Source organism: Corythoichthys intestinalis, chromosome 12, assembly GCF_030265065.1.
Source record: "Corythoichthys intestinalis isolate RoL2023-P3 chromosome 12, ASM3026506v1, whole genome shotgun sequence".
Classification (NCBI taxonomy): domain Eukaryota; kingdom Metazoa; phylum Chordata; class Actinopteri; order Syngnathiformes; family Syngnathidae; genus Corythoichthys; species Corythoichthys intestinalis.
Window position 1 is genome coordinate 21,679,276 of NC_080406.1, and position 22,868 is coordinate 21,702,143.

General features: G+C 38.3%; 1 protein-coding gene across 2 annotated transcripts in view; it reads left to right on the top strand.

The window, feature by feature from the left end:
- The first annotated feature begins 3,762 nt into the window (after positions 1–3,762).
- The window catches only part of tanc1b (tetratricopeptide repeat, ankyrin repeat and coiled-coil containing 1b), a 242,488-nt gene continuing 223,382 nt past the window's right edge, over positions 3,763–22,868 (top strand). For both annotated transcript variants that reach the window (XM_057852771.1, XM_057852772.1), the window contains exon 1: positions 3,763–4,004. The gene's annotated coding sequence lies outside the window, so the exon portion shown is untranslated. The remainder of the gene's footprint in view (positions 4,005–22,868) is intronic.

Consider the following 22,868-nt stretch of genomic DNA (forward strand, 5'->3'; position numbering starts at 1 on the left):
TATGTAATACATATATATTTCTGTCTCCATCCATGTACCCGTTTATAATGCGCACCATGAGTTTACCAGTTGATTTTGGGGAAAAAAAGTGCGCGTTATATTCGGGAAATTACGGTAATAAAATTGATAAAAATGAATTCAAATTGATTAGCAACATTAACTTATCAGGATAATATGCCACACAATTAGACCAAAAAAACCAAAATTAATAGAACAAAAACGGCAGTGTGATTGGATGGAGGGACAGTTTTTATTTTTGCTGCAGGCCGTATCAGCTCCTTTGTTATGGTGTGGGTTTATTTTGCATTGAGCAACTAGGTATGCCACGTTAAATAATGCTGACAGTGCTTGCTGGTTTACTTAACATTGAATAAGCGGGAGGAGTGTTGGCAATATTCAGCACGTTTTCGCTGAAAAAAAAAATTCCTGCTGTCCGCTGCGAACATTTTTAGACAAACGGACTGGTCTTTCATCGTCTCCCACTGTACTAAAAGTCAAAGCCAAATGCAACATACGCTTCAGCATATTTCCTTGTCTTAGCTTGTCATATCTCCGGTGCTCTTTGCTGTGTGCTCTTGTTTGGTTAAAAAAATACTGCGCACACGTTGAAAATGAAGGCGGCACTGCCACGGCAAAAAAGTATGTTCCCCAAGGTCTCATGCGCCACCCCCAGCATCGCTCTGCGCCCCCCTGGGGGGGCCCGCCCCACTATTTGAGAAGTACTGCACTAAGTGGAAGTATTGCTTTACGAAAATGAGAGTGATCTTTTGACATGTTTTAGAGCGCTCATTTAACTCTGGCTGCCATTGAAGCGTAGACGTCCAATCCATTATGACTGGGAGGTCCAACAGAGATCATTTGCTGTCACTTAAACATGAACAGTCACAGCCAGCCATATAATAGGTGTATAGAAAGTTTCCGAGGTACTTCCGCATTTCTGCTTGCAACTTCCGTTTAACACTTTCACCATCCAAAACAACAGTGGAGCTGAAGGGGCATTACTTATCAAAATCCCTCAAAAAAGACAATATGGAAATGCTGCATCCATCTGCCATTATCGTGACATGGGAAGACAACATGAAGAAATTGCTAAGAGTCGCCACAACCAAAATAGGTTTATATTTTATTGATTTAATGGCAGTGCATGGAAACACAGTCAGGGACCTTAAACTCTCCGAAGCATCCAGTTGAATGTGTCCTAATACAGTGGGGCAAATAAGTATTTAGTCAACCAGTAATTGTACATGGACGTCCAAACTTCCCATTAATTTCCAATGGCATTTAATCATGTTTTTTCATTCTATTGATGCTAATGTACTTGGATTCCATTGACGCCTATGTAAGTCGATGCGATTGACGGCCATAGACGTCCAAATTTTTTTACATTTATTTTCAATGGCAAAAAAAATGTCCCCAAAAACAGGAAGTGACCTGATATTGTTCCCGAAATGTCCCCAAGCCAACCTGTGCGGGGTTAAGATCTGTATCACCACAGAGCAAAGACCCAGAGTAATTTCTCCAGAAATTGCAGTTTCTAGTTGTTTAAGTTCTCCCACTTGAAAATATTAGAGAGGCCTGGAATTGTCAACATGCCATGGGTAAACCTCAAGACAGAATGTGGGGGAAAAAATCCAGAAAATCACATTGTTTGATTTTTAAAGATTTTTTTTGCAAATCATGGTGAAAAATAAGTATTTGGTCAATGCCAAAAGTTCATCTCAATACTTTGTTATGTACCCTTTGTTGGCAATAACGGAGGCCAAACGTTTTCTGTAACTCTTCACAAGCTTTTCACACACTGTTGCTGGCATCTTGGCCCATTCCTCCATGCAGATCTTCTCTAGAGCAGTGATGTTTCGGGGCTGTCGTCTGGCAACACGGACTTTCAACTCCCTCCACAGATTTTCTATGGGGTTGAGATCTGGAGACTGGTTAGGCCACTCCAGGACCTGGAAATGCTTCTTACGAAGCCACTCCTTTGTTGCCCTGGCTGTGTGTTTGGGATCATTGTCATGCTGAAAGACCCAGTCACATCTCATTTTCAATGCCCTTGCTGATGGAAGGAGATTTTCACTCAAAATCTCTCGATACATGGCCCCATTCATTCTTTGCTTTACACAGATCAGTCGTCCTGGTCCCTTTGCAGAAAAACAGCCCTAAAGCATGATGTTTCCACCCCCATGCTTCACAGTGGGTTTGGTGTTCTGCGGATGCAATTTAGTATTCTTTCTCCTCCAAACACAAGAACCTGTGTTTCTACCAGAAAGTTCTATTTTGGTTTTATCTGACCATAACACATTCTCCCAGTCCTCTTCTGGATCGTCCAACTGCTGTCTAGTGAACCGCAGACGGGCCTGGATGTGTACTTTCTTCAGCAGGGGGACACGTCTGGCAGTGCAGGATTTGAGTCCCTGGCGGTGCATTGTGTTACTGATAGTAGCCTTTGTTACTGTGGTCCCAGCTCTCTGTAGGTCATTTATTAGGTCCCCCCGTGTGTTTCTGGGATTTTTGCTCACCGTTCTTATCATTTTGACGCCACGGGGTAAGATATTGCATGGAGCCCCTGATCGAGGGAGATTATCAGTGGTCTTGTATGTCTTCCATTTTCTAATAATTGCTCCCACAGTTGATTTCTTTACACCAAGCGTTTTACCTATTGCAGATTCAGTCTTCCCAGCCTGGTGCAGGTCTACAATTTTGTCTCTGGTGTCCTTCGACAGCTCCTTGGTCTTGGCCATAGTGGAGTTTGGAGTGTGACTGACTGACCTTGTGGACAGGTGTCTTTTATACCGATAATGAGTTAAAACCGGTGCCGTTAGTACAGGTAACGAGTGGAGCCTCGTTAGACCTCGTTGGAAGAAGTTAGACCTCTTTGACAGCCAGAAACCTTGTTTGTAGGTGACCAAATACTTATTTTCCACTCTAATTTGGAAATAAATTCTTTAAAAATCAAACAATGTGATTTTCTGTTATTTTTCCACATTCTGTCTCTCATGGTTGAGGCTTACCAGTGTGGACAATTACAGGCCTCTAATATTTTCAAGTAGGAAAACTTGCACAATTGGTGGTTGACTAAATACTTATTTGCCCTACTGTATGGGAAGACAATCTAAATGACCTGTATAACTGGACTCATTGTACAATGCATATAAGAGTTGCTTGAAAGTTGGTGGGGTCAATTTGAGCTTCCTGAAAAGTTGGTAGTGTTATGTCCCTATGTCCCATTGGGTTGTTTTTATTTATTACAAAAATAGTCACTTGCCCTCTAAAAGGTTAACTGTTCGATTTTTTAATGGTAGTGTATATGGCGTAAATCCTGGCAAAAACCACTGGGAGATGGCATGTATTTGCTAAAATTGAGATAATACGGATCCCTTCTTTTTGTATACATGTACAGGCGCAAAATATGTGTGATTAAAAAATAATGATTTTCTCACGCTCAGTTGGAAATATGAAGCAAGCAGTATACGCATTTCGCCACTAAACGTCGCTGTGGAGTCATATACATCTCTTAGAAATTGGGCTTGAATCGCTTGTACATACAGGCTGTCTTTTAGATGGCGATTTTGTAATTCGATACCTAAAATACACAGGGAAATTTTGTACGGTTTTTAATTTTGTAAATTAAATAAAAATACTAATTTGAATGTCAATGTGAAAATTAAGTTTGGCCTTTTTACGTTTGTAACCACAAAACATTGTCCATAATCAATTGGTCCTGAGAGAAGTAAAGTATCAACTTCTTTTGTCGTGAGGCGTTCAAAGAGTAGGGATAAAGGGAGGAGGCTGGAGGATGATCCAGTGCAACCCGCCGACTCCTCGACGATGAGCCGCCTGCAAAGATGACCTCACGCTGGGAAGGAGGAGGAGTCCAACCTCGGAAGTCTACCTTAGTGCTGGATCAAGTGGGAGCAAAAGAGTTTTTGGAGTGTGTGGAGTTATTCTCAAGTGCCGCGGGACGTTTTTTTCTTCAAGAAGGAATCTACTCTTGTGACATTTATCAGGTAAGATATGAAGTTTTTATAATTTTGATATAAATGCTGAAAGTAGCGACTAGTTTGTGCCTGGGGGAATGTTGGGGCATGCCCAGCGGAGCAGCCGTAACATTCAGGGTGACTGACAGCCACTTGGGGGCTTCACGAACAGCCCACACATTCTACATTTAACGAATTGTCCAACATACCACGTTTTTAAAGAGAGTTTTTACTAAATGTCATATTTTAGAGTTCGACATAAATAAATCCGACAGCTTGGCGAACTTTTGTTGAATGAAACTTTGGGCTCAGGTAGCGTCGCCCTGAACGCACCATACGGGTCAAAGTAAAACCAGCTAATGTTAGCATGTTGAACTAGCCTTACAATTTCACGTGACCTCCTGAGTCAGTTTTATACCCCCCCCTGAAAATCGTTAGAAAACTCTATTCTTTGTTTGTAGGTGCGTGTTTATATCAAACGACAGTTATTTACGGATTTAAAATGTGTGATGATGAAAAGGGACACCTGATTTAAAATAAATTACTGTTGTGTTCACAAACTTTACTGTTACATTTATATCGCCGAGTAATAAGTCAAGTCACGTTTATTTACAGCCCTGACTCCTCAAATAGATCCTAATTAGATGTGAACAAGTAGCCTGAAGTATATGAAATGAAGGAATTAATAATACTACAACATGTACAGCATATATGGAATTGTTAATATGAATAATAGTTCGCCAGAAGAAAAAATGATTTATAAATGCAGTTATGACTCACTCATACAAATATTCTTCAAAATCCTGCCTCCACACCCCTTAATTAAATTTGTCATTTGATGTTAAATACTACCTTGTGATTCAAAGTTGGATTTAAAAACTAGTATAAACGGTGTTGAATATCCACTGAGAGTCAGTCTGGCTCCCAGTTGACATGGAGATACTCACTATTAAGTTTCCACTACCACCATTTCAGGGCAATTTTACACTGATTAAGGGATCATTATAGTGCACTGTAATGCCAGCCTGATGCTTGTTCACTTACCACAAAGAATTGGTATTTGAAAGATGCACCACAAGAGACTGATTACCTTCCAGTCTGAACGTAGCCTGGTTCCCATGGTCTCCAGGCCAGTTGGCTCATAACAGAAGCTGGCACTAGAGTGGCATTGTTATGACTGAGGAAGGGGCCTTATTGAAGCAATGACCTGATTGACAGAACATACTGAGCTCTTCATGATGGTCAGGATGATATAAGGATGGGGAAAAGGTTCATCATGTGTTTTCAAATTTGAATCCCATCCTGTTGTCTTGGAATACATAAAATGTGCTAGGGCCAATGTGGAAGTCATATCACTGCAATGGTTGATGTAATATTGCATCCCTCTGGTGGAATGTCGAGATAGAATCTCTGACATGTTTTCCTCTCATGTATTTATGTCTCCCAAAAGACGAGTTGATTTGAGCTAAGTGTATTATTCAAACCTGAGTGTTTTGTTGACCATATACGCTATACAGTATATAAACAATTGGAGGATGTCTGGTGGAATACAGTATAGTTTTCTAGGTGTTAGTTATTTTAGGTGTTCCTCCTAGGTTTCCTGTGTTGATTGGCTGACGACCAGTCCAAGGTGTATCATCGAAACTCTTAAGTACTGTAATTTTCGGACTATAAACCACTACTTTTTTCAATCGTTTTGAATCCTGCGGCTTATAGTCTATTGTGGCTTATGTGTTGATTTATTTGGGTTAATAGGTAACACTTTATTTGACAGTGGCGTCATAAGCCTGCCATGAGACCGTCATAATTATGAGATGACACAATGATGGCCATTAATGAATGCTTATGACGGTTGTCATTTAGTGTCATCCGGCAAATTATCTCACTAACTTCATTTATGTCCAGCTGGGATCTTGTACATCCATTCAAATGTAAGATAATTTGCTGGATGGCACAAAATGACAACTATCATAAGCATTCATTAATGCTCATGGCAGTGTCATGTCATAGTTATGATGGTCTAGTGACAGTCTTATGTTGCTGCTGTCAAATAAAGTGTTACTAAATACCCTGACTAGCAATTAATGAAACAACTAGAACAGTAACTGAAGAAATATTAGCACAGAACATGAATTAAGATTGTAATTTACATCTGTAGTGCTGCAATGCATGCTAGGAGGCATGTTGGATGACAACAGTGTTGGCAGCAGAGGTTGACTGTCTCCCCCAAGGGAGCAGTGATGGCCAAGTGAAGCTTTTTGAAGCAATGAAGCTTTGCAGCCAATTGGTTCAAAACTTAATGGGGTTTATTTGGTCATATGACAGTCTCATGATGCCGCTGTCAAATAAAGTGTTACCGGTTAATATCTTTAGGTGTAAATATCCCATGATACAGTGAGGACAGCTGTGTCTTTTAGGCCAGTGCGGCTTATCTATGAACAAACGTTGTTTTCGTGTCAAATTTGGTGGGTGGTGGCTTATACTTCAAGTGCCACTTATAGTCCGAAAATTACGGTACTCTGTTTACGCTCATAAACATCCAAATGATATTCCCACAGAGACATTTTTGTATTGCTGTGACTGATATAAATATGTGAAATTGTGAGATCCCCTTTGGAGGTGACAGTTTAGGTATGTTTTGTCCACAGCCTATACTGAAGTACTTGTTAGTATGTAAAGCATGTGATTGTTTGGGATTGAAAGTTCTCCTGTGTGACAGCTGTTCCTGCTTTACATTTTTTTGAAAGCCCCCTGAGACGGAGCGAGAGGAAAAGAAATACAGGTGCTGCTGTGAGCCCCTCAAAGCAAACAGCCTTCAACTTCTTGGAGCTTTTGCAAAGCTGTACTTTTAAGCATAACTATAGTGATTCAACCTAACCCATCTCAAGCTATGTGGATGTTGTGATTCCTGCAGAGATGCCATTTTCTTGCTTATGTGCCTTCAAGGAAGGCCACAGAACACAAAAAAACGCCCTCATTTGTTAACTATTAAAGCTTCCACTATCCTGGGAAGATTTCCTGAAAGAATTTGGAGTGTGTCTGTGGGAATTTTTGTCCATTGATCTGGAAGAACGCGCATGATAGCTAAGGTCAGAAACTCTGTTATAGTTCATCCCAAGGTGTTTGGTGAGGGCGAGTCAGGCACTTCCACCCAAAACATGCCTTTTGGACCTGGTTTTGTGCCTTGGAGCACAGTCATGCTGGAACAGAAAAATAATTTCCCCATAACTTTCCAGCCAAATTCGAAGCATACAGATAAGATTTAAGATTTCAAGGATGTACTGTAGTCATTTGAGACTAATGTATCTATGTATGTACTCCTGTAAAATGTTTCACTGACCTACCTATCAAATTGACTCACTGGCCTGTTTCGGTGACCCCTGTCCACACAAGACGTAGTGTGACGTTCCCTCTGAGATCAGCACGAATGTGTGACGCTTTATATGCAAACACTGTTCGGAGGAATGGAGCAGCACAGTGTGAAATTGCATAGCCTGAGCGCGCGCATATTTGTGGCAGTAGGACCAAAAAAAGCAGCCGTAGAACAATACTCGGGAATGCGAGTCTCTAAGGTCAACTGTTGGGACGTTTGCACTTAGTTTCACACTTCTTAAACTGCTCGTAAAAGCTTCCCAACTTGTTTTAATGTAGTTATTTATAGGCAAGGGAATGCAGAAGATAAGTCATTATGAAGGCAGCACTTTGGTATTGTGGTTAGTATGTCTCGGTCTGCATTAAAGTCCTGAGGTTCTACGTTTGAACGTCGTCCAAAGGCAGATGGGATAGACTCATGATCACATTTAAACTTTATGAGGCAAAGCGCTATAGAAAATGAATACGTGGATGATTATCATTTCCATACCTGACATTGTTTGAATGTGTGATTGGCATAATAGTTAGCTGATAGAAATTACCATATTTTTCGAAATATAAATCACATTTGTTTGTTTGTTTTTTTCTTCTTCTCAAATAGTTTTGCCGGAGGTACGACTTACACTCCAGTGCGATTTGTCAGTTTTTTCCTATTACTTATTAGGGTTGGGCATCGTTTGAAATTGAACGATTCCGGTTCTGATTCCACGTTTCGATTCCAGTTCCAAACGATTCTCGATTCCAAGGGTCCAAAAAAAAAAAAAAAAAATTGCATAGTTTATATTCATGTCTTCTTGATGTTTTTTCAAATTATATGAACTTCTCACAGGACTAAAGTGTAACTTGTACATAAATATCAGTCTTTTAACTTGAGTGTAGTGCTGCAACGATTAATCGATTAGAGTGTTTGATTAGAGAAAAAAAAGATTCAAATTAAATTTTGCTGCTTCGAGTATTTGTTTAATTAAAGCGGGGTTGTAATGGTTTATTTCGAAAGTGTTCGCTTTTAGTTTTATTGATTTGGGTGGATACACCACCCTCTGGTCTGCCTCCTTTCACATGGCTGAATCCACCTGCTCCCTGTTAAGACCAACATAAGCTAAGTTGTTGTTTGAGCTAATGTTTTTTAATTTGGAATTTAGGTTTATAAGTATATTTAGTAGAGGCGTGCGAAGTTTCCGATTCTTAGATTATTCGCGATTCGGCCGTGGAAGATTCGAGAACGATTCACAAACATCCAAATTCCGATAATTGAATTATACCAGGTAAAGCGGAAATAAAACACAGTAGGCGCGGTCTTTGGGACGCAATGAGGAACGGACCGAGAGTAAATATCATGTTCAACTCATGCCGCTAGATAAAAAAACAATCATACCTGAATGCGGCTGACAGCCCCTACAAACAACGCCCAGTTGCTAGTTGCTACAAACATACGGTTACAGTAGATATCATATATATGTAGAACTAGATGCAAAATGACAGACGACGGCGGTGTTAGAACATGTATTATTGAACAGAGATGCGAAATGACAGACTTGCCGGGGTTAGTAAACAGTCGCCATCTTAAAGCAGTAGACTTTTCTAGAAGGCTCTTTTGTAGCGAACCTAATTAACTTTTTATCTAAAATACTCCTAAATCAGCAAAAACTTGTCTTGAATCTATCTTTAAATGATGAAACAGTTTTAAAACTTTGACATATCAAAAGTAGACAGAAAGGAAATTATGGAATAACAGGACCGATTTTAACAACTGTAACAGTTGATTCACAACATTAAATTAATTGAATGTAGTTTAAAGCTGCTGATACAGAATGGGGACTGGAGTATTTTATTTATTGTTATTTTTGTATATTTGTTTACTGTTATATGTTAACTTGATACTGAAATAGTAGTTTGGTTTAGCATGAGAGGATTTTTGAACAATTTTGGAACTAATGTACAAAACATTAAAAAAAAAAAAAAAAAAAAAAAAAGAGGGGGGTGCATCAATAATCGTTTTATAATCGAATCGGAGCTTCTGAATCGTAATCGTAATCGTAATCGAATCGTTAGGTACCCAAAGATTCCCAGCTCAAATATTTAGCCATTTTTCGTGGGAATATGTGTCTGAACGATTTGTTAAGAGCAATGTAAAAAAAACAAAAAACATTAGCATTTCATAGCATTTAAGCTGGCGGACTTTTGCAATGTAAGTTAGCCAATTGTTCTTTTGTTGTACATAGATCCTCATTAATTTTTTGTCATACCGTTTGAGGCTCAGCTCAAGTATTATAATGTTTTATGTTCCTTATCCGATTACTCGTTTATTCAAACTAACTAGTACATCGATTAATCGACTACTACTAAAATAATCAATAGCTGCAGCCCTACTTGAGTGTGATTAAATTTTTTTCCACAGGAGTGCACGTACATAAAGATGTTTATTTTTCAAAAGCTCACTGACAAAACATTCACACTTATTGTTTTGCCATACATGTACCTTAGCTGGGAGCTACGACGAAGCATTAGTATAAATTATTCTATTGATTATAATTTGATGATCTTTTAACACTGATGGTCTTTGATTTTAACAGAGGCGGCAATGCGCTACGTAAAGTACGTAGCTGCTTATATAGGTTATATAGACTGGGAAGTCTACTGCTTTAAGATGGCGGATGTTTACTAATGCCAGCGAGTCTGTCATTTTGCATCTGGTCCTCTATACATGTGCTAACGCTGCCGACTCTGTCATTTCGCATCCAGTTCTATATACATGTGATATCGACCATTGCCCGACATAATAATATGACTTATTCTCGTACTATTCCATTCATCCATCATGTACTGCTTAATCTGGGGTCAGATCGCGAGAACAGCAAAAGACAGACGTAATTTATTGTTTTACTTACCTGGTTCTGACTGGTTAGAGGACCGGCGCGGCACTCAGCGATGCTACTCGTCACTTGTATTCCATGAAGCCAGAGGTGTTTAATCATATTGGTCGTGCAGCCACCTTTGCATGATATAGTTGTGTCGCAAATGTTGCACTGAGCTGACTGGTCTTTTTTTTTTTGTGTGTGTAAAGTTGAGTCAAACTTTTGAGCACCACTGCACCGTGTCCCAAAAAAATTACTTTTTTACGGGATGGGCTCGGAACTTTGTATCGACAGATTCTAAAAAAAAAAAAAAAGGTGACTCTGACTTCGGTGCAAAAATATGCGATCGGGACATCCCTAATTTATACTCCTGAGCGTCTAATAGTCCGAAAAATCAATTATAATAATTAGTGGATGAGTAAAAATTTATATTGGTTTTCTGGAATATTCATCATTCACTGCCAGTTAAGTTCCTCCAGTTCAAATTGGACATCTGTCGCCATCAATGGCAGAAAATGAATTAACCATGTCGAGAGTAAACCAAGGCAAAATGGATCTTAAATAATCCTATTAAAAAAATCAGCATTCGACTAATAGCTCAAGGAAATTTGGTAATTCATAAAAATAGATACTAAACCGTTTGATCGTAACCTGTCTTTGATCAATTTCCCCTCATAATATGCTGTTTTCAAGCCGCTCTGTTTACTGACAAATCCTAACATGAGGATTTTTTCTATTTCCTCCCTCAAAAAACATTCTGTAGCTTCAAAAAGCATCTTGTTAATATTTCACCCTTCATCAAATACGAGACTTCCCAAGAGGCAAATGTTGAGCTCAGTCCAGATAGCATTTTCCCTTTACTTTTTTATATATTTGGACTCCCTGTGTTCATTAGCACATAAATAGCTCTGTGGGTTGTTAATAGAGGGATAGCGAGACAATTACAAAGGAAAGCAACGTTTAATAAGTGAGATTCCCATGAGCCTGACGATTTCTGAAGAATCCTTTGTGTGATGTCAGTGGTGTATTTGTTGCAGGAGGACTTATGAGTAGTTTGACATGGGAAAACTGGCTTGTGAGCCTGCCTTACCACCTTATATTATCCATAAACACACGTTCTGTCAAGCCAACTTATTGCCCATGGCTCTTTTAGTTTGGATTTCATCCATGTTAAATGAAATATGTTTTTTATGCGGGAAAACATGTAAAGTGTCTTGTCCTGTCTTTGTTAATTTCAGGTTTAGTCCCTTTAAGAAGCCTAAGCTGTAACTGTAATTGCTGAGAACCCTGTAAAACATGCCTTGACACTTTGGAGGGTAACCGTCACGGGATTGAAATAAATTGCCTTTCACACACTGTCGTCACTGACAGGAAGGAATGGATGCATCAATCATGTCTCGAACTATCAAGGACAGGAAGCGCAATTCCCTTTCCCACACTGTCCTAATGACTGGATCAAACTTGTTATCTGCAGTAATAAACCACCTGGCTTTGCCCCAAGCTGCTACTTTGAATGCACCTGCAGAAGCGGACCTCACTAGGACTTGTTCAAACGGTATAATTCAATCTGATTGGTGGAGAAGTAAGAGAATGCACTGAACTCCCAAAATATATTGCAAAACAGATTTGTTTTGGTGTCCATTGTAGACAAAAGTGAACAAAACTTGACAGGAATACTAACGAAAAAGCTCTGTAGTGTTACATTTATATTTTTTGTACAGTAAAATAATGCCCCAACAGCTTTGGAATTCTGGCAAAATAGTGTTTTTTGTGTGGCATGTCAATGTTTGTAGTGCATGTTGTTGCAGACACTTGCCATTCTTTTGTGGAATGTGTCAAATAGCGTAGTGCTCTTATCTAACGATGTAGACCACATGATGCTAGCGTAGCGCCTTACAGTGTGGCAAGATTGTGTATTTTTGGTTCCAATAACAAATTGGGTATGCTGGAACCTCTCTCAGCTGACTTTGGGCGAGAGGCACATTTTTCTGCAAAAATGTCCTACCCCTGTGAAACGTCCTACCAGAGGCGAATTTGACATCCAAAGTATCCTTTCATGCGCTTTCAGCTTGTTTTGTTTATATGCATACAGCAAGAACGGACTAAAAATGCTTTAGGAAAATACCTAAACGTAGTAATTAGAGCTGAAACGAGTACTCGAGCAACTCGAGTAACTCGAGTTTAAAAACTGATCCGAGTAATTTTATTCACCTCGAGTAATCGTTTATTTTGACAGCTCTAAGCATCACGTTTTGCTAGGACTACCTTTAATGCGGGACAACGCGCTGTCACGTGCGGAGAGGAAGAAGGGGAAAAAAAACAAAACTTACCGCAGCCGACAGCCGCCACAAACGACGCCGACGTTGCTAAATACTAGCCCGCACAATGCCACATTGGTAACAGGTAGCATCTGGTGCGTCTCATAGAGATCACATGTATGTTGAACTAGATGCGAAATGACAGACTCGGCCGCGTCTGGGGAGCGTTTGTAAACAGCCGCCATCTTAAAGCAGTACAGCGCTAAGCGCTAATAAAGAGCGCTAAGCGCTAATAAATAAGTTTAATGTTACTGTCGCTACTAGCTCACGTAACGTTAGCCCTGCGGAGGGCTAGGTTTCAATTAATTATGACCACTGTCGATGCGTGGCTAACGTGTCTTACATACAGGCTTTAACATAACATAGCATTGTGGAGTGATGAGGGTGTAAAATAAAAACTTAATCATGCTAACTATCAATTTTAGCTCAGTAGTCATTGCTGGATAAAACACCAAGTAGCACTGGTCCCTAATGTGCTCCAATACAGCCTGTATCATACATTTATTTTGAACACTGCAAAAACTCAAAATCCTATCAGGACTTACAGTTTAGACTAACTTAAAACTTAACTAGAACTTAAAAATGGCTTGACACAAAGAGAAATTCAATTGAAACACGTGGGAAAAAATCCTAACTTTTAAGTGATGTGTGTTATCAAGTGTAACGGCATTTTTAGGTAATATATATATATATATATATATATATATATATATATATATATATATATATATATATATATATATATTTATTTTTTTTTAAATAAGATCTAAAAGTTTTTTGAGTGAAAGCAGTGAATTAGTCTTTTTTTTTTTTTTTTTTTTTTTTAATTTTAATTCTAGTTACATCTGAGATGCAATTGTTGGCTGTTTTCAACAATATACATCGAAAATAAAGACATTGATTGACTGAAAATGGTTCAAGATTAGATGAAATGTCTTGTTTTCTCATGTATATGTATAATTGCTCTTCACCTAAAAATATATTTGTTTTATCCGATTACTCGATTAATCGATAGAATTTTCAGTCGATTACTCGATTACTAAAATATTCGATAGCTGCAGCCCTAGTAGTAATATCAAATAACGGTGGTTTAAATACAACACTGTGCTGCTTCAAAGCTACCGCAAGAAAATGCATGCCAAAAGTATTTTGAGGCAATTAAAATAAGACTCAATAAAAATGAAAATACTAAGTACTCGCCGCTTTTAACCGATGTGCGCATGCATGCGCAAGCACACTGGACTTTGGAAGGATGCAGGTTTGGAAGGAATTCCAGAACACTGGTTGCCAGTAAGGCTGCAACCTAATCGAATAGATTAGTTGCCAAAGAATTTTATAATCGATTTTTGCTGGCAGGTATGAGCTGGCCCTTTTTGGTCCTTTGTTTTGTCTAACAAGAAAGTGTACTTTGAAATTGGGTTTGAATTGTATTTATGAACAACTATTTGAAAAATAAAATGGAGTCACAACAGTCTTCCTCTTCCTTATTCAATTTTGTTTTTTAGTTTATTTGCAGAAAATAAAGTATTAATTGACACAATTTATATCAGCATTTTGCCAATAAGAAAACAAATGTCAATCATCAGCCCTGTTTTTTATTTGAATGAACAGGGCTTTGTATGATTTGTATACTGAGAAGTTATTTTTATGTTTTATCCTCAGAACCTTTATTAGAAACTTAAACAAGTTTTATGTACTTACAACAGTACAGTCGTAGATTACATTTCAGTCAGGAAGCTCTAATAAAATATTATTTTTGAAGGAAATAGTCAAATCCATTTTGTCTTCATTGTTACTTACAACATGAACTTCAAGTTAAATTGTAAAGGTAATTGAAAAAAGTGGCATTTATCCATTTAGTCGTTTAATTAATCATCCGATTAATCGATTATAAAAATATTTGTTAGTTACAGCCCTAGTTGCCAGTCAATGGCAGACTCTTGGATGAAGTATCTGAAACTGCATTTCCGTAACAAGAACATCACCATACAACTCTCTACAGTACATGCCAAAAATTTGATTGTTATTCCTTCTCCGATTTTGGTCCTCAGGTTTCACACATTTGAGGTCACAATCAACCCAATCTTGAAAATAAATTGGTCACTTGCACCTGCACATTGGAACTGATCGTTTCAGTGATATTTGCAACAATAGTTACAGGAAAATCAACAAGTGCCAAGTTTAGTGCCTCTCTGCCTGCTAGGTTTGCTTGATTGTGTTAAGAGGATTCCACGCCTGATAAAGGGCTACATTTATTTACATAGAATTTCCTACTCAATTGTTGTGAAGGCATGTTGACCTGCACTTGTGCAAGATCCTGTGAGATTGTGGAAGTACAGGCAGAGCTCCAATGAATTGTTTCAAGAGGTTTGAGCTGAGAACAGTACAGACTTGTGGTTAGTATGGCTAAAGCTGTGGGACACGCGTTTTCCTTGTCGCGCAATGGGTTCCCATACAAAGTCAATGTAATCGCGCATTGAAGCGCGACAGACTGCCTCGTGACACGTGTCAGGCACTACAGTATGTCGCAGATAACTAGCGACCCATGATGTCATGCGTTATAATTTCGCACCACAGAGAAGATGGCTGAATTGATCTTTCTGCGACACATTTCAGCGACGACGAGAAAGCAGCTAATCAAATATGTTTTCTCATTCACGTGACGACAGTTGCTGGAGCCATCCCGGAATATTCCTCAACATCCAACCAACAAAGAAAGAAAGAAAGAAAAAAAATAGGACTAGGAGAATAGTCAAAATATTAGGAGATAAAAGTCGCAATACTACGAGAATGAGGTCATACCTTGTCATATTACGAGATTAAATTCATAATATGGTGGTACCTTGACATATGATCGCGTCGACACACAATCTTTTCGACATCCGACATAAAATTTGACTAACAATTTGTTTGTACATCTGACATGCTCGAAATATGACAATTAATGACAGCGTCGTAGTTACTATGTTTTCCCGTGAGACAGACACACGGCGGATTTTTTTGTGAGAGAAATCAACATGGGTTCCAAGAATGTTAGTGCAGGTGGTGAAAAGGCTTACCATTGAAATGAAGATGGAAATGATGGAAAAATATGAGCGTGGTTGCCTCTGTAAACTGGCTCGACAATACGGCTGTAGAATGTCTACAATCTCGACGGACCTCCGACCTCCGTTCTCCAGTCTTTATAAGTTAAGGTGATAATTATTATTCTCGCCAAATAAATCGCCAGCTTTGTCAGGTTTTTGATCATTTATTTCAGAACTTGTGCAACACAACATGCTTACTGTCTGCCGCAGCTGAACATGAAAAGTGAGAGTAAAAAGTCCTCTCTTACTCTGTCAAGTCAGTACGCGGTGTGTTCAGGTACACCACGCAAAACACATCCACCGCAATAGAACCTGATTCGTTACATTATTACGGGTATTATTACTGTATTACTACTATTATTATATTATTATTATTATATTATTTTAGATATTATTCCACATGTTTTAGGCTTTAGAATGAATTAGTGGAATTATAACTTATTCTTATGGGAAAATCCTGCTCGACATAAGACCATTTCGACTTACAAACAACGTCCTGGAACGAATTAACTTTGTATGTAGAGGTACCACTGTATTACGAGAATTAAGTGATATATTGTAAAATTGCAGGATTAAAATCGAAATATTACAAAATTAAAGTAGTTTTTTTGCTTATCTTAACGTTCCGTGAACTGGAACTTTTTTCACGGGCTGACACTATTACCAATGTAAGGTTTTTTCAACACAAAACTACTTTAGGCGTAATATTAGGAGATTGAAGTACCGTATTGGCCCGAATATAAGACAGTGTTTTTTGCATTAAAATAAGACTGAAAAAGTGGGAGTCGTCTTATATTCGGGGTCTAGATATATTACTCATTCACAATGCTAGATGGCGCCAGACATCATTGAAGCGAATGCTGAACTTGAGGAGTTATGTTCTGTCATGACAGATCTCAGCTACTCTCAAGTTTAACCAGTTTGCATTATTTTATTGGAATGGTTTTCCTTATTCAGATTTGTTTCAAGACCACAGTTACAGTTAGACCTCACTTTGATGGTTAATGCAGTTATTGCAACTTTGTTGTTTTATCACAATAGATTGGTTTATTTACATTTCAAAAACCAGAAGCCATTCATTTACGAATGTGATTGCACTTTAGTTTACATATGTAAATGTTCAGATATTAAGATTTGAATGAGGCAAAATAACATGCTTTTTCTCTCAACTATATTGTTATAATCATTTCTTTCAGATGTACTGTAATTGTTTTCTGTATAAAAATTAATTTGGTGTTCAAAAAGTCTTTATTCAAAGTTGAGTCTTGAAAAAGAGGGAGCCGTTTTATAATCAGGGCTGTCTTATATTGGGGCCAATACGGGTAATATTAGGAGATAAAAGTAGTCAAATTATAAAATAATGTCGTAATAATACTTTTGTTTACATTATGTGAACCAGAAGTTGTTTGGGATATGCAGACTTAAACTATTAGCAACTTAAAGGTTGGTGTGAACATGAAAACAACATTTGGCGACAGACGTAAGACAAGCGATGTGATGTCGTGCAGTAAAACAGGTCTGGTCTAAATGCTGCTTTACAGGGTTTAGTTCTGTTCTGATTTTGAATGTCAGCAAGCTGACTGGGGTTTACCTTCAGTTTTGGTTATGTTCTATATGTGAGCAAAATATGAGCCATACCCGCTTTTAACTCATTTGCTCACAAAAACGTATAAAGATGTTCTATTTTTAATTGTTTCAGTGTCCCAAAGATGTATCTAGACGTCTTTTATGTTTTTTTGTTTTTGTTTTTTTTTTTTCCAAAAAAGACATCTCTAGGTCGTGATTCAATTTAGCTCCAAAGCACAAAGCTGAAAATCCATTTTAAAGCAATAAAACTGGCCACTGGAGGGCAGTAGCGCATTTGGTAAGACCAGCAACCCCATTCAACGGCAACGAACGGCGAAGCCGCACGGCCGGGACGATGCCTTTGAGTCCGTGCTGCTCGCGAGCAGAGCCCGCAGAGAATCAAAAAATTTAATCTTTATGAGACAAACAGCGATGAGGGAAAAGTTTAACTGGCTGTCACGGCCAGAACAGCGTCATCTTTCAGTTAGTTATGTGTAAATAAATTCTTACTTTGCTATCAAAAGCTCTAAGTATAATCCAACAGTGAAGCCTATATATAATATGACAGTTTAATGGCCACAGCTATTTTTCTGTATGTGTTTGCTTTATTCTGCCATCATAAAATCTTAAATGTTTCATTGGCATCAGAGCAATACAGCATTAATCTGGTTGTGTCTGTGTGGGGGGTGCATGCATTTAAAAATGTTCTGGAAAAAAAACCCTGAAACATTGACGTAAACACTTGTGTTGAATAATTATGTCACAGCAGCCATTACCGATAAGTTGTCTGAAGTGTACTGTTAAAGCTGCAAGTCATTTGTGTTAGAATGACATGTTTGCACAGTCGTCATATTGATTTTTATAATGTTGTACATTTTTCAAGTCATACAAGCTGTTATAAATGTTCACACTAGAATTCTTATTGTTTACAATATTTTTTTAATACTTAATGTTTAGACTGCATGTGCAATTGTTCAATTGAAAGCTGGTAAATAAATTTAATGAGAAACGGTTAATTTGTATTCCATGCATTGATTCAAATTTTCAAATTATATAACAGTCCGCTTGGGCGAATTTATCGTCATTTATCGTTATCGAGGTAAATCTGCTCAATTGATACGTACTTAAGGCCATATCGCCCAGCCCTAATAGCAATAGAACAGAATTTTCTGTGGGCCTTGCAAAATCAGTCAAAATCCAGTAAAGCAGCCGGGAGCGAAGGGCCTTGCTCCGGTGAAAATGGCTGGGAGTGAATGAGTTAAGGTCGATCGCGGGAGGTTGTCTCCTTTAAAAACTAGATCTTGGAGCAAAAAACAATGAGATTTGAAATTAGAGATCACTGAGTGAAGGATCAAATTAAAAGTGGAAGTCAAAGTACCAGCAAAAATAACGATGTTTCCTGTTGTTAGAGAGTTAAGTCATTAGGAGGATGTTTAAAGGTGGGGCCGGGAAGGATGCACTTGAGCCAGACGGGTAGGCCTGTGACATAAAAATGTCTGCCGTTTGTTCTCTCTCTTCCTCTAACGCCAGCGTGAATAGTAACATTTGCTTACAATGGCTGACATTAAGACATAGCTGTCCTTCATACCTGCTCCCTCCACTTCCTCCATTAATGCTCGTGTTAGTTGACGGGCCATTGTTCACACACCACCGCAGCACATAAGCCGGGCCGGCCTTTTTCCTGCGCTCTGTGAATAGATCATCAAAGAATATTTGTGCTTCCCGCAGGCTTGGCTCACAGTGCTCGCAGTAGTGCCGAGTGTGACGGAGCAAAGTGTCTGACCTCACCGCGGTCCTTAATGGGATGGTCAAGCATCCTCCCTCTGCTTGCAAAATTAGGAAAAACCCTTTAATTACAGATGAAAGATGAATTTGAGATTTGATTTAGTTTGGAAATGTCTTAAAGGATTTAAAGCTCAACCATTCATCATTTACTGCCAACCTTTGAGTTCAAATGGATTTGACATCTTTTGCTGTCAATGCCACTGAATGAGTCGTCTTCTAGGCAACACTTTGCAAGACCCAAGTGCAATTATTCAATCATTATTACTGATTAAGACAGCCAAAGTTAAAAAAAAAAATGCTGCAGTCATGTCGAAGTTTATCCGAGCTTTGACTTGTTCATTGTCGTCTTGTGTCTCACAGCACAAAGCAGGTTTGAACGTGAACCGCTTCCCCGCCAGAGGCACTCGGGACAAACAATCATATATATGGCAGTTTGCTTTGATAACTGTTGTAAAAACGAGTTGGCCCCATTAACCACATGTCACGCTAGCATTGTGCAGGTGCTGTTCTTCTTTCCTTCATAATCGCTGTGGATTTGAACTCCATCAAGACAGAGGTGACCTGATATCACATGCACGGTGATAGCCTTAAGGTGCCGCCTGACAACACAGGTTTCCTATTTCTCCACATTTCAAGAAAACTCTTCCAGTGAGCTCCAGTATGCTGTTTTTGTGAATTTGTTCTTTCTAAAGCTTTAAATGGTGCATAGTTGTTCTATTTTCTTTACATCTTTGACATGTATCTGTAGTTGTTTACCTGAGTCTTCATATTTTAGCATCTAAGATATTAACTCGACAGCTCGGCTAACAGTTAGCTCGCATACTGGAAATGTAAATATTAAGTGTCCATTAAGCAGTGACTAAGCAAAGCCTTGTAAATGTGTTATTCTTACTTCTTTGTTGTAATACTAGACGACCCCCCTCAAAGGGCCTGTTAAACTTAGGTTAATGATACAACCTAAAGTTAGAAGGCCTTCTGGAAAAGATCAAAGTTGTTACTGTGTTACACCTTAGAGCGCAAGGTAAGGTTTTGATCTAGTGCATCCTAACGGAAAGAATATAGTTTAATAATTTATGGTTCACATTTTGTTTACATGATATGATATGGTAAGATGTGTCAATCGGAAACCATGATTCGAAACAAACCAAATTCACTTGTGGGGTTCCTCAAGGGTCCATTCTCAGACCACTTTTATTTAACATCTTTATGCTTCGTCTAGCTCAGATCATGGAACAGAATGACATCTCCTATCACACCTATGCAGATGACACTCAACTCTATAGTTCAGTGTCCCCGCATGATTATAGTCCCTTAGTCTCCCTGAGTAAATGCAATCATCAAATCAATGAATGGATGTTCAGAATTTCAAGCCAAAATACATGCTTGATTTGTTTGAGCCCTGTGAAGCATCTAGACCCCTAAGGTTGTCTGGAACCAGTTTGTTGTATATTCCAAGAACAAAAACTAAGCAGGGTGAGGCCGCATTTAGTTACTATGCTCCTTGCCTCTGGAACAAGTTATCCGAAGGTCTGAAATGTGCTCAAACTGTTAGCTCCTTTAAATCAGGGCTAAAAATACTATTGTTTAGCACAGCACATTAAAAACTGTCTATAATTTCAAATTTCAAGTTATTTGCTTTTTCCTTAATTTTTTTTTTTTTTTGGTTTTATTTTCATTTCCGATTTCAATTATTTTTTACTTTTCATGTTGATTTAATGTGATTTTTACAAATCATTTTATCTCTGTTTTTGGATCCTCACGTGATGTAAAGCACTTTGAATTGCCTTGTGTGGAATTGTGCTATATAAATAAATTTGCCTTGCCTTGCCTTCATACAAGTAAACATTGAAAAATAAAGCCAATATTGCCAGGACGTACGCGAAATAGGTATTGTCAGACATGTTTAATACAGTACTATTTTAGCCAATCAAAGATGAGTATTTGAGATTGTCCTACATTCTAGTCACAAACTGGGGTCATTAAAAAGCATTAAAAGTCATTAAATGGATTTTGCGAAAATTCAGGCCTTAAACAGTATTAAATAGCATTAGTCTAAATATTGGCTGCATTAGAAATTATGTAAACATTTTTACATAATTCATTAGGGTTGTCAATCATTTTAAAATTATATCGGATGATATCGACATCGGTTTTTCATATTTGGTTTTGGACCAATATGCATGTTGAGTTCAAAGTGAATGTAGACGTCTGCCTTTGTTGAAGGGCTGGTCACAGCTTAGCACACCAATTATGCTTATTGACCATTAGATGTCTCCAAACTAAAATGTTTGGGATTTGTTATGTGAGAAACTATTTGCATTCATGGTGCAAAAAATTAATGAACAATACAGTAGATGATTGAAAAATAACAAATTATAAACCTCATGCACTGTCTGAAGCAGTGTGCTTTGCTGTTATTTTGAGTAATAAACACTGTGAGCCATATGTGATATGGTAGTACTTTATTGGCACACTTCACTTGCACTTGATCCAAAAAAACTGATGTTTGCACTATTTTGATTTCAACAACAGAAAGTGCAGTGCAATATAACCTTTTGGAATTTCTCACATTTCTGCATAAAATCACCATCAATTATGATCTGATCTTTATCAAAATCACACGGATGAAAAAACAGTGTCTGCTTTAACTAAAACCACTCAAACATTTATAGGTTTTCATATTTTAATAAGGATAGTATGCAAACAATAATAGAAGGGGGGGGGGGGATAAGTAAGTGAATCATCACATTTAATACTTTGTGGCCACCCCTTTGGCAGCTGTAACTTCAACCAGAAGCATCCTGTAGCTGCAGATAAGTCTGGCACATCGATCAGGACTAATCTTGGCCCATTCTTCTCTACATAACTGCTGCAGTTCAATGAGATTCCTGGGATGTCTGGAGTGAATCACTGTCTTTAGGTCATGCCACGGCATCTCAATGGGGTTCAAGTCTGGACTTTGACTAGGCCACTGCAGAACGTTTATTTTGTTCTTCTGAAACCGTTCTGAAATTGATTTACTTCTGTGTTTTGGATCATTGTCTTGTTGCAGCAGCCATCCTTTTTTTAGCTTCAGCTGTCTGACTGACAGCTTCAGGTTTTCCTGTAAAACATCCTGATAAACTTTTGAATTAATTCTTCCATTAATGATTGCAAGCTGTCCAGGCCCTGAGGCAGGAAAACAGCCCCAAATCATGTTGCTCCCTCCACCATGCTACACGGTGGGGATGAGGTGTTAATGTTGGTGAGATGTTCCATTTTTCCTCCACACAGGAAGTTGTGTGTTCCTCCCAAACAATTCAACTTTGGTTTCATCAGTCCATAAAATATTTTACCAAAACTTCTGTGGAGTGTCCAAGTGCCTTTTTGCGAACATTAAAGGTGCAACAATTTTTAGACAGCAGTGGCTTCTTCTTTGGAGTCCTCCCTGTAGGCACTTTTTCCATAACTTCAGTTAAAGTTGTTCCCTTATTTTTTTCCAGAATGTATATTGGAAAACCTTGAAGTTGTTACATTTATCATTACTAAGTATCCAGATGGGCATTGCAATACAATTAGCCATAATATGTTAAGTCCACGACCGCATATATTGGTATCTGTTTGATATTGGTATCAAATTTTTGGAGATGGACAATATCGGTATATTGGTTATCGGTAAAAAAGCCCTTATCGAACACTCTATTTACAATTTGTGTGTGTGTGAGCATGGGCATGGGATTTAAATTTGTTTAAAGTAGCATTAAAAAGCATTAAATGAGATTTGCTGTTACCTGTAGAAACCCTGTATTAGCTCATCTTTTCATTTAAGCTTTGAATTTAGCTCAACTGTAGTAGTTGTGCAACACATCACCAATTAACTTGTTTGATGTTTGTTATTGTGAAAAATAGCACATTGCAATGGTTAAACTGATA